The following is a 9356-nucleotide window of genomic DNA, read 5'->3' as shown; positions in this document are numbered from 1 at the left end:
TGGCCAGTTCAAGGGGCATGTCAGGAAACATTTCCTGACAAATAAAGAAAAGTTGGTAGAAATTGGGAACTCTCCTTTTGCTCAGAAACCTGTGAGGGGAGATGTGGGAATTATGAAAGTTTCAACATTAGAATAAATAGATTTTTATTACTGGGGATCATGGAGTCCAGAAGCAAGGCAGGTCGACAGACAAAATCTGTCCTGATTGAATTGATTGGCAGAATTGATAACCCTTGTCCCAAGGTTATTGAGAGACCCGATGAACAGGGACCACTAGACCTGGAGGGGGATGATGAAGGTAAGGAGGCAAGCTCCAGAAGCATTATCTGAAGATCCCATGTCATCGTTAGAATACCATGAGTACATATGTCTCTGTGCACTCCATTTCTCTGAGTATCACCATGCCAACAGTCCTTCCTGTCCCTCACCCCTCCAGATCTGCAGCATTTCCCACGGAGACTACACTTCAAAGCATTTTGGGACATTTTGAAGAGGATGAGAAAGGCACTATATTAATGCATCTTTTTGATCAGATTAACCATGATCTAATTGAGTGGTAATTCAAGGTTGAGTTGCCGAGTGGCCTTCTCCTTCTCCTATCTCCATTACATATTAATCCCCCTTCCCATATAAAGGCTCTATATACTTCACGCTTCTTCCTCGATCTTTTCTCACTAGTCTTGCCTTTCACACCTGGTGGGCGTTCTCCCAGCCTCACCTGGCTGCCTGCACTACACTCCTCTCAGGACCTGTCCCAGAAGCTCATGCACCACATCTGTAGGAGATACTAACAATTGGCTTTTCTCTCCTTCTCACTGTCTGTGGGACAGGGCAATGTAAAACACTAAGGAGATGTGAAAGAGCAGGATGAAGGGCAGCTGTCCCATACAATGCTCCAGGAGCTGAGGTAGCAAGCTGTGCAACTTGGTTGTTCAGCCATATCATGAATATATTTTAATTCAATTTTTTTGGGATCTAGGCACCTCTGGCAATGAATGCTCCTTACTAATTGCCCCTGAAATTGCTAAGCCATTTAAGAATCAACTACATGAGGTGAATCTGAAATAACATGGATAGGAAAGATTTAAAGGAATATCGGCCAAACACAGGCAAATGGGACTAGCTTAGATGGGCATCTTGGTCAGCATGGACTGGTTGGGCCAAAGGGACTGTCTGACTCTATGTTAGCCAGACAGGGTAAGGTGGGGAAGTTTTCCTTCCATGAAGGGCATTGTGAACCAGATGGGTTTTCATTTTATTTTAACAACAATCCTGTAGTGTTTGCAGTCATTGTTACTAAGAATAGCTGCTGTTTCCCCCAAATTAATAACTGAGTATACATTCTGCAGCTCCTGTGGTGGGAACTGAACTCACATCCCTGGATTGTTTTATCCAAGTCTCTGCACTACTGCTCTGGCAACGTAACCACTGCACCACCACCATGCCCTTTTCATCAGCCACAGACCTCTTTAAAGTCTTGCACGAAGGTCAAGCATCTGTTCATTATGCAGACAGAAACACACAATGAGACGTAAATTTGCAGATGGAAGTAAAAGCTCCATTGATATTCTGTAAAGGAGGACAGTGAATGCTCTTAGCTGCCTGGACAATATTTATCCCTTACCCAACTTCACTGAAATAGATCATCTGGCCATTATTCCTTTGCTATTTGCAGAGCCACTATTACACTTTATAAAGTGCTTTGAACTTTTTGAGAATGTGAAGAGCACTATAAAATTTTTTAAAATAAAGATTTTCTTTGATATTTGTGCATTTGCACAATGTACAGGCTACCCTTCCAACAAGCCATTATTACCTGCATTAAATATGTTGAAGTGAGGAGACTTAAAATCTTCAGTCTGAGGTGACAGGGTCATTCACTGAGCCACAGCTGACAATTAAGTTCACAGCATAAGAAATTACAGTACGTTATCGAACAGACAAATAAAAATGGTAATGTGGAATCTCAACATAGCGGGGTCTCACAATCCAAGGTTAAAACGTTGCTGTAGATAATAATTAACACAGACTGTGGATCAGGACAGTGAACTTAAATATCGTGGAATGCAAATGTAATACTCAGCCGGGAACGAGATACATCGTCTATCACAATTCACGTCACACATTCACAAGCTACCTCTCCTTTTGTCCTGCATCACTCAGTTAGCACTGATAGAACTGCTGGGACTCTTGACGAAGGGCGTCTGACCTGAAACATTGACTACGTTTCTCTTCCACAGATGCGGCCTGACTTGCCGAGTGTTTCCAGCATTTCCTGCTTTTGTTTTGGGACCCCTGACACCTGGCTTGCGGGTCTCACTTTTGGTATTGCCCTTCTGTAAATTCTCCTTACTCAGAGGAAAAAGGAGGATCCAGGCATCTTGTCCTCAATGATCTCAGCTCCTGGGGGACTTGCGGCCAATATTTTACTACCTGTCCTCGACTTAATTGTGCTCTTAGCTGACAGATTGTAAACCAGGGCTGAATGATGTGCATTTATCCCATGGGACTCCGTTGTGCCATAATGTAATGGTCTAAATAGAAACAAATCAAATTACTGCATCCAAAGTTACCCCATATGAAGGTGACCTGGTATGTGAATTCATGCTGTGCTTTGTCACCGGTAGGCTAAAGGCACAAAGCTCCGCTTCTAAGAAAGTTAAAAAGGATGCATTTTACTTATGACAGAGGAGGCCATTTGGCCCATTGAGGCTATTCTGGCTCTCGGAGGAATCTCCCGCTTATTTCCTTGTAATCTATTCTCTCTCACAAGCTTATCAGCTCCCCACTGATTCTCCCGCCAGCCACCTACACTGGAGGCAGTTTACGCTGCCATTTAACATATCACCTGGCGCATCTTTGGAATGGGAGGAAACTGGAACACCCAGGAGACATCCACATTGTCACGGGGAGAACATGCAAACTCCATACAGGACTGGATCACACCTGGATCACTGAAGCTGTGAGAGAGCTGCATTACCTGCAACACGACGATGCCAAACCTTTATGAAACACTGGCTTGGTCTCAACAGGCGCACTTTTTGCCCGGCTTTGATGATTTACTGGAATGGAGATGTGTAAGACTGGTACAAAAGGTGAGAGATTTCAGTTAGGTGGAGAGGCTGGAGAAAATCCGTGCACAGTGAAGTTAAACAAAGATTTTGTAGTGATGTTCAAAGTCAAGGTGTGTTTCAACAGAGTATGTAAGGAGCGGCAGGAGGGTTGATAATTACAGAATGAATATTGAAGGTGATTGGCACAGGAGACAAGGAAAAAATAGTTTTCGGCACCAAGCTCTATGGTGTGCGATGTGCTGCCTGAAAAGGCAGTGGAACAGATTCAATAGAAACTGTCAAAAGGAATTGGATCAATACTTTAAGTGAAAAACAAAAGGAGAAATTGGATGTTTCTTGAAGGGCTGCCTCCCAGCATGCCAGCCTTAGTGGCATTCTCCTGTGCTGTACCTTCATCACCTCAGTAGTTCCCAAGGCACTCTCCGGCCAATGAGGTGTTTTTGAAATTCAGTCACCTCCTAAAGGGTGATATAATGTAGGAGATGCACACAGCTCGGTCCCACAAACACAAGAGCGATAACTTTTGGTTTAATTGTTCAGCTAAGGAATGTCCACAATATTGTGTGGGACTCCCCAATTCAAACATCACCCAGGGATATTTCACATCCCCCCAAGAGGGCAGGCAGGGCCTGCAGTACCTGAAGAGGGTATCTTCAGTATACAAAGTGGGTCTGTATTCTCTGAAGGACAGAAGAATAAGAGGTGACCTTATTCAAACATATAAGATCCCGAGGGAGCTTGATGGGGCAGATGTCGAGATGTTCTCGCGAATGAGAGAGTCACAAATAACAGAATGTACCTAAAAATTAAGGGGCCAGTCAGTTAAAACTGAGGTGCGTAGAAATTTCTTCTCTCAGAGGGCCATGAATCTCTGGAATTCCCTGCCCCATCTAATGGAGGCCACATCATTAGATATACTTAAGATGGAGATTGATAAATATTTGAAAGATTGAGGAATTGAAGGTTATGGGGAACTGGCACAGAAGAGGAGTTGAGGCCAGCACAGATCAGCCATAATCATATTGAATGGTGGGGAAGGCTTGAGGGTCTATTTCTTGTGTTTTTTTAATAGCGCACTGAAGTGCCTTCCCATGCCCACAGTCCTCAGCCCATCATCTGCTATTGCTTTCAGAGATTCAGCACTATCTATTCCCCAGAGCCCCCAACCTTGTCTCCAATTGCTCTTGCATTTTGGGGGTTAACGGGCTATTTAATCGTGGTGGTGGCTGCACATGAGATCACAGCTGGATGCAATTTCACTTCTCATTTAGTCCGCAGCCTGTCAGAATCTCTTGGGAAAGAAACTGGAGCTGCTGGGAGCTGATTAATCTTTAAATGCAAGGACCTCTCTCCACCCTGTTAATGCTTCCCCCTTATAATGGTTGAATGATCGCGCTTTGTAAAGCAGAGGACTTTTCATCCACTCAGGGATCACATGACGGACGTTCTTCTGGTGGGAATTAATGACACACGACTGGAAAGTCGCTGTCTCTCATGTTGACACATCTGCACATCTTTCTTTCTGATTATTCCTAGAATTCCTCTGGGCCTGACTCAGCAAAGGAGGACGAGGGTGAACTTTTAAATTCATTTGTGTCCAGATCTAGGTTTTAGAGTGAGGGTATTCTGCTATCGGAGCCATCACAGCTAAGACCAAACACGTCCTTGCTATCATAAGAGAAAAAAGAGAAAGGATTTTGTTTGTCTTTCAAAACACAACATGGAGTCATAGAGTAAGACACACAGAAACAGGCCCTTTAGCCCAACTTGTCCATGCCGACAAAGATACCCACCTAAGCTAGTCCCATTCCAATGTGTCTCTGAGGGTTTTACAGCCAATGAAACATGTTACCAGGGGAAGTTACCATTGTGAGGCACTTGCACACAGCAAGCTCCCACAAGCAGCAATATAATGGTGTTGGTTCAGAGATAAATATTGTCCTGCAGTATGCAAATGAGAATTCCCCTTCTATTCCTCCAAACAAGAGGGCAAAGGGTCTTTTATGTTCATCTCAGAGGGCAAATAGGATCTCAGATTATTTGCGCAGACACTGTGCTGAGAATCACAGCTTTGATGTTCTGCTCACCTTTATTAAGTGGGGTCTGAACTCATTGCGTTCAGACACAGATGAGTGCCAACTAGGCCGCAGGTGACACATTCACACATAGGCTTTCCAGTGCAGTCACTGGCGGAAAGCAGAAATCAGCTTTTGTGTGCAGCTCTGGGGCCAATTATCGTGTCCCAAATACTGCCCCTCAGCTAATGCAGTACACACTGTGAATTCAAGCTGGGATGTTCTGGTCTGTGAGGCACAGTTATTCACTGACTTAACTAACTTAGCCATTGGGAGGCTTTCTCATTAATGGCTGCTTCACAGGCTTTTCATGCATGGGATAATTGACACATTCAGTCAGTGGTCAGAAAGGCTTAGCATGCACTTAAAGGAGCTCGCTTCACAGGACTATGGGAGCCAACTGAAAGAAATGGGCCAGGACACTCCAGCCTTTTTGCTCTGTCTCACGTGGTTCACGTGGTTGGGATGAATCGACCTGCAATGACTGATTGCTTGGATTCATGCAAAGACCATTTCATCCTGACGAGCCGAACAGCAAATTAACCACGTTAATTGAAACTACCTTGGGAATATAAAGCAGGAGAAGGCTATTAACAGCCGATGCTGTCTGCAGTGAATAGCAGAGCTCTGGTCTGGCCAGTCCCCAGGAATTGCATAGAATTTACAGCACAGAAGTGAGCTATTCGGCCCTGCTGGTGTTTATGCTTCAGCACTCTCCACCTCATCCCATCAACATACCCTTCCACTCCTTTCTCACATGCATTTAGCTTACCTCTCCTTAAATGAATCCCTGCGATTTACCTCAATTGCTCCTTCTAATTGCAAGTTCACACATTTTTCCATATCTCAAAACTTATGACATTACAGAAGGACATTCAGCCCATCATTTACTGGCTCTCAGCATTCCCACTGGTCCCATTTCCTCACTTTATTCGCTGTAACCTATTTTCTCTCACATGCCCATCAACTCACGTCTGACTCCTGCCACTCATCTATGAAGGGTGATTTTTGCAGTAGTCAAGCATCCAACCAGCACCTCTATGAGATGTGGGAGGGAACCTTCTCTCAAAGCAATCCCATCAGTCCCCTCCCCCACTCATTTACCTGCAACTCATTCGCTCTCACGTTCAATTCTGATTCTCCAAACTAGAGGCAATTTACAGCAGGCAATTAACCTACCAGCACATCTTTGGGATGCGGCAAGAAACTGGAGTACCCGGGGGATATCCACACAGTGACAGGGACAGCGTGTAAGTTCTACAGAGGCAGCACCCAAGGTCAGTACTGAACCTTGGTCACTGGAGTTGCGATTCCTGGAGTTCTAGATTATGAAGAGTGAAGGGAGGAGGCTCATCTGGAGCACAATGGACCATTTCACTGCTATAAATAGTGTGGGACTTTTACCAGTAGTTCACTAGTGACTATTGTTTTTTGTTCCCTCTTTAGGTTAAATGTGTTTCAGCTTCACTGGGATCATTGAAACTGGGTTTTGAAGTGAATACAATGCACACACACTCCTTTGTTCCCTCCTTTAGTTTATGCAGCCAGAGGCATTAAGATTCTACAGTTTTTGGACAAGTCCACAAATGCAAACTACTCAACGTCTCTTTTTTTCCAACACTTCTATAATCTTAAAAACCTCTTCTGGGTCACTTCAGTATTGTCCTTCTCACATAAAAGAGCTCCAGCCTGTACAACCTTTCCTCTTGGCCATCGCCTCTCAGTTCTGGTATCATCCTTGTAAATCGTTTTATCCATCCCCGCCAATGCCCCTCTATCCCTTCTATAAAACGTGATGTCAATGATGAAGGGCATGAGTGTACTTTTGATGGCAGATGGTCTAAGAGTGGTTGCCAATATTAGAAGACAGCTGAAATTAAAAATGTCAATATTAAAGACTGAATGCTTGATGGGATATTGCTTTGCGTTAATTTTAACTGGAATAAGGCCACTGCTAAAGAGATGAAGAAAATGTTTCTCATGTTCTTCTTAATGAAATAGGCCATTCAGCCTACTGAGTTCATGCCATCTCTTAAAGCAATCCCATCAGTTCCATCCCCCCACTCACTTCCCTGCAACTCATTCCCTCTCAAGCCCATGAATTCCACCCTGATTCTCCACACTGTGTGTAATTTATAGCAGGCAATTAACCGACCAGCAGGTCTTTGGTATTTGGGAGGAAAACCAGAGCACCCAGGCAAAAGGCACAAGGTCACAGGGAGAATGTGCAAACTACATGCTGACAGCGCCAGAGGTCAGGATTGAACCTGGGTTGCTGGAGCTGTGAGGCAGCAGCGCTACGTATTTGTCTGTGAATGGTGCAGATTGATTTTATTTGCACCAGTGTTGGTGGTGGTGCCTTGGACCTTCCATCCACCTCTACCTTTCTTAAAACTCAACTTCTGTAACTTGCTGTCAAGTGTTTGCTTATGGTCTTCAAAGTACTTTGGGAGGTATCACTACCTTAAATAGAAATTGTGGTCATCAAGCTGACATAAAGATGAACTGTCCATACCTCAATGAATGTTCACATCGCCATGAGTACTGCCTGGTCCACAGACTATTTTACAGTTCCTTTAACATTTCAGATTTTCAGCATTTTGAGTGGTTTTGTTCTGTGTTCATTTCCCTGTTGTGGCATTCATGTTTGTCGGGTGGTTTCATGTTAAAGGTGAACAGGGTTTAGGTCCAATTGTTCATGGTATCCGTTTAGGCAGGGCTGTCATAAACCAGGCTGATCCAGCACTGGGATACAGCTCAGTACATTTAGTTATAAATTTAAGCGAGTTATTTTAACCTCCATTGCCTGGACGGTGATTGCTCTCGCACATTAATCTTCTTTCCTGCTTGCTGTCCACCTTCTCTGTGCAGCTCTCTGTGCTGCTTGATTTACACAGGCCTTAAAATATAAACTGCTGTTAACAGCAACTATTTAAAAACCACCTTTGATTCCAAACCATGCCTTGATGCCCGTCCCTGACCTTGGGAATGGGCCTGGGATGTAAAACAGGTGAAAACGTATGTCTCGAGAGGTCAGTTTTCCAAGCCTTCCCCAAGGACAAATTCTAAACAGCACAAATGTGATTGTACAATTATTTCAGTCGTGGGCAGGTTGCACAACCTAGGATTTTGCTTTCCTATTTCCGAGTGTGTGGTGACCTTCGACAGGTTTCAGTCTGCGACCTCTTGCAACAAGCAAAGCCACAGTTTTCAAACCCTTGCACAATCGTCCACCTGTTCCACTGTTGTTGTAGACGTAGAGGGATTGCTTACTCTCTGTCCATGCTATTGGACACTTGTCCAAATATCTCCTTAAGCAGCTCAGTGTCCAATTTTACATTGACAAATGCATCAATATATTTTACTAAATTAAATGCACTATGTAACTGTGAATCTGAAAGATGCATAGCATTCCCATCGAGATACTGTGTCATCAATGAATATTGGAATGCTATTTCACCTTTCTCACTTATTCTAACACAGTAGGAGGCCATTTGGCCCTTTGGGTACATGCCAGCTCCCATCAGTTCAATTCCCCTCTCTTTATTTCCCTGTAGCCTTGCAGCTTATTCTCTCTCACAAGCTCACCAACTCCCCTTTGAATCTTTCACCATTTACCTATACTTAGGGGTAATTTACAGCAGCCAATTAACCTACCAGCATGTCTATCAGATGTGGCAGGAAACAAGAGCACCTGGGGGGTAACTCAAGCAGTCATGGGGGAGCACGCAAACCCTGCACAGAGAGTACCCAAGGTGAGGATTGAACCAGGTCCCTGAAGCTGTGAGGCAGCAGCACTAATTGCTGCACCATTGTGCCTGTATTCTCAATGACAAACAAAGATTAAACAAAAACTTGAATTCAGAAGAATTTCAGTCAAAACAATTTTCCCCTCTTTTTTCAAGTTGTGAGAATTAAACAAAGTGCAACATCACACAAACTCTACAGTATGAATGTGAAGACTACACAATGTAACCAGACTCTGCAACATGAAAGCACTAAACCTTTGACAGTTATTACTGGAATCCAGAAGCTTTGTGCCAGTAATTAGCTCCCTGCTGAGACTAAATATACTCTGCAAATTATATCCCGCCACCTCTGCCACACTGTCATGATTTGATTCATCCGGCTGCTATGAACACTCAGACAGCCTGGTGTTGAGGACCTTAAGTCTGATACCTGCCCTCTGTCTTCAAATTTCATATTT

The sequence above is a fragment of the Pristis pectinata genome, chromosome 38 (genome assembly GCF_009764475.1).
Source record: "Pristis pectinata isolate sPriPec2 chromosome 38, sPriPec2.1.pri, whole genome shotgun sequence".
Taxonomy (NCBI): Eukaryota; Metazoa; Chordata; class Chondrichthyes; order Rhinopristiformes; family Pristidae; genus Pristis; species Pristis pectinata.
This window is presented reverse-complemented; position numbering follows the sequence as displayed.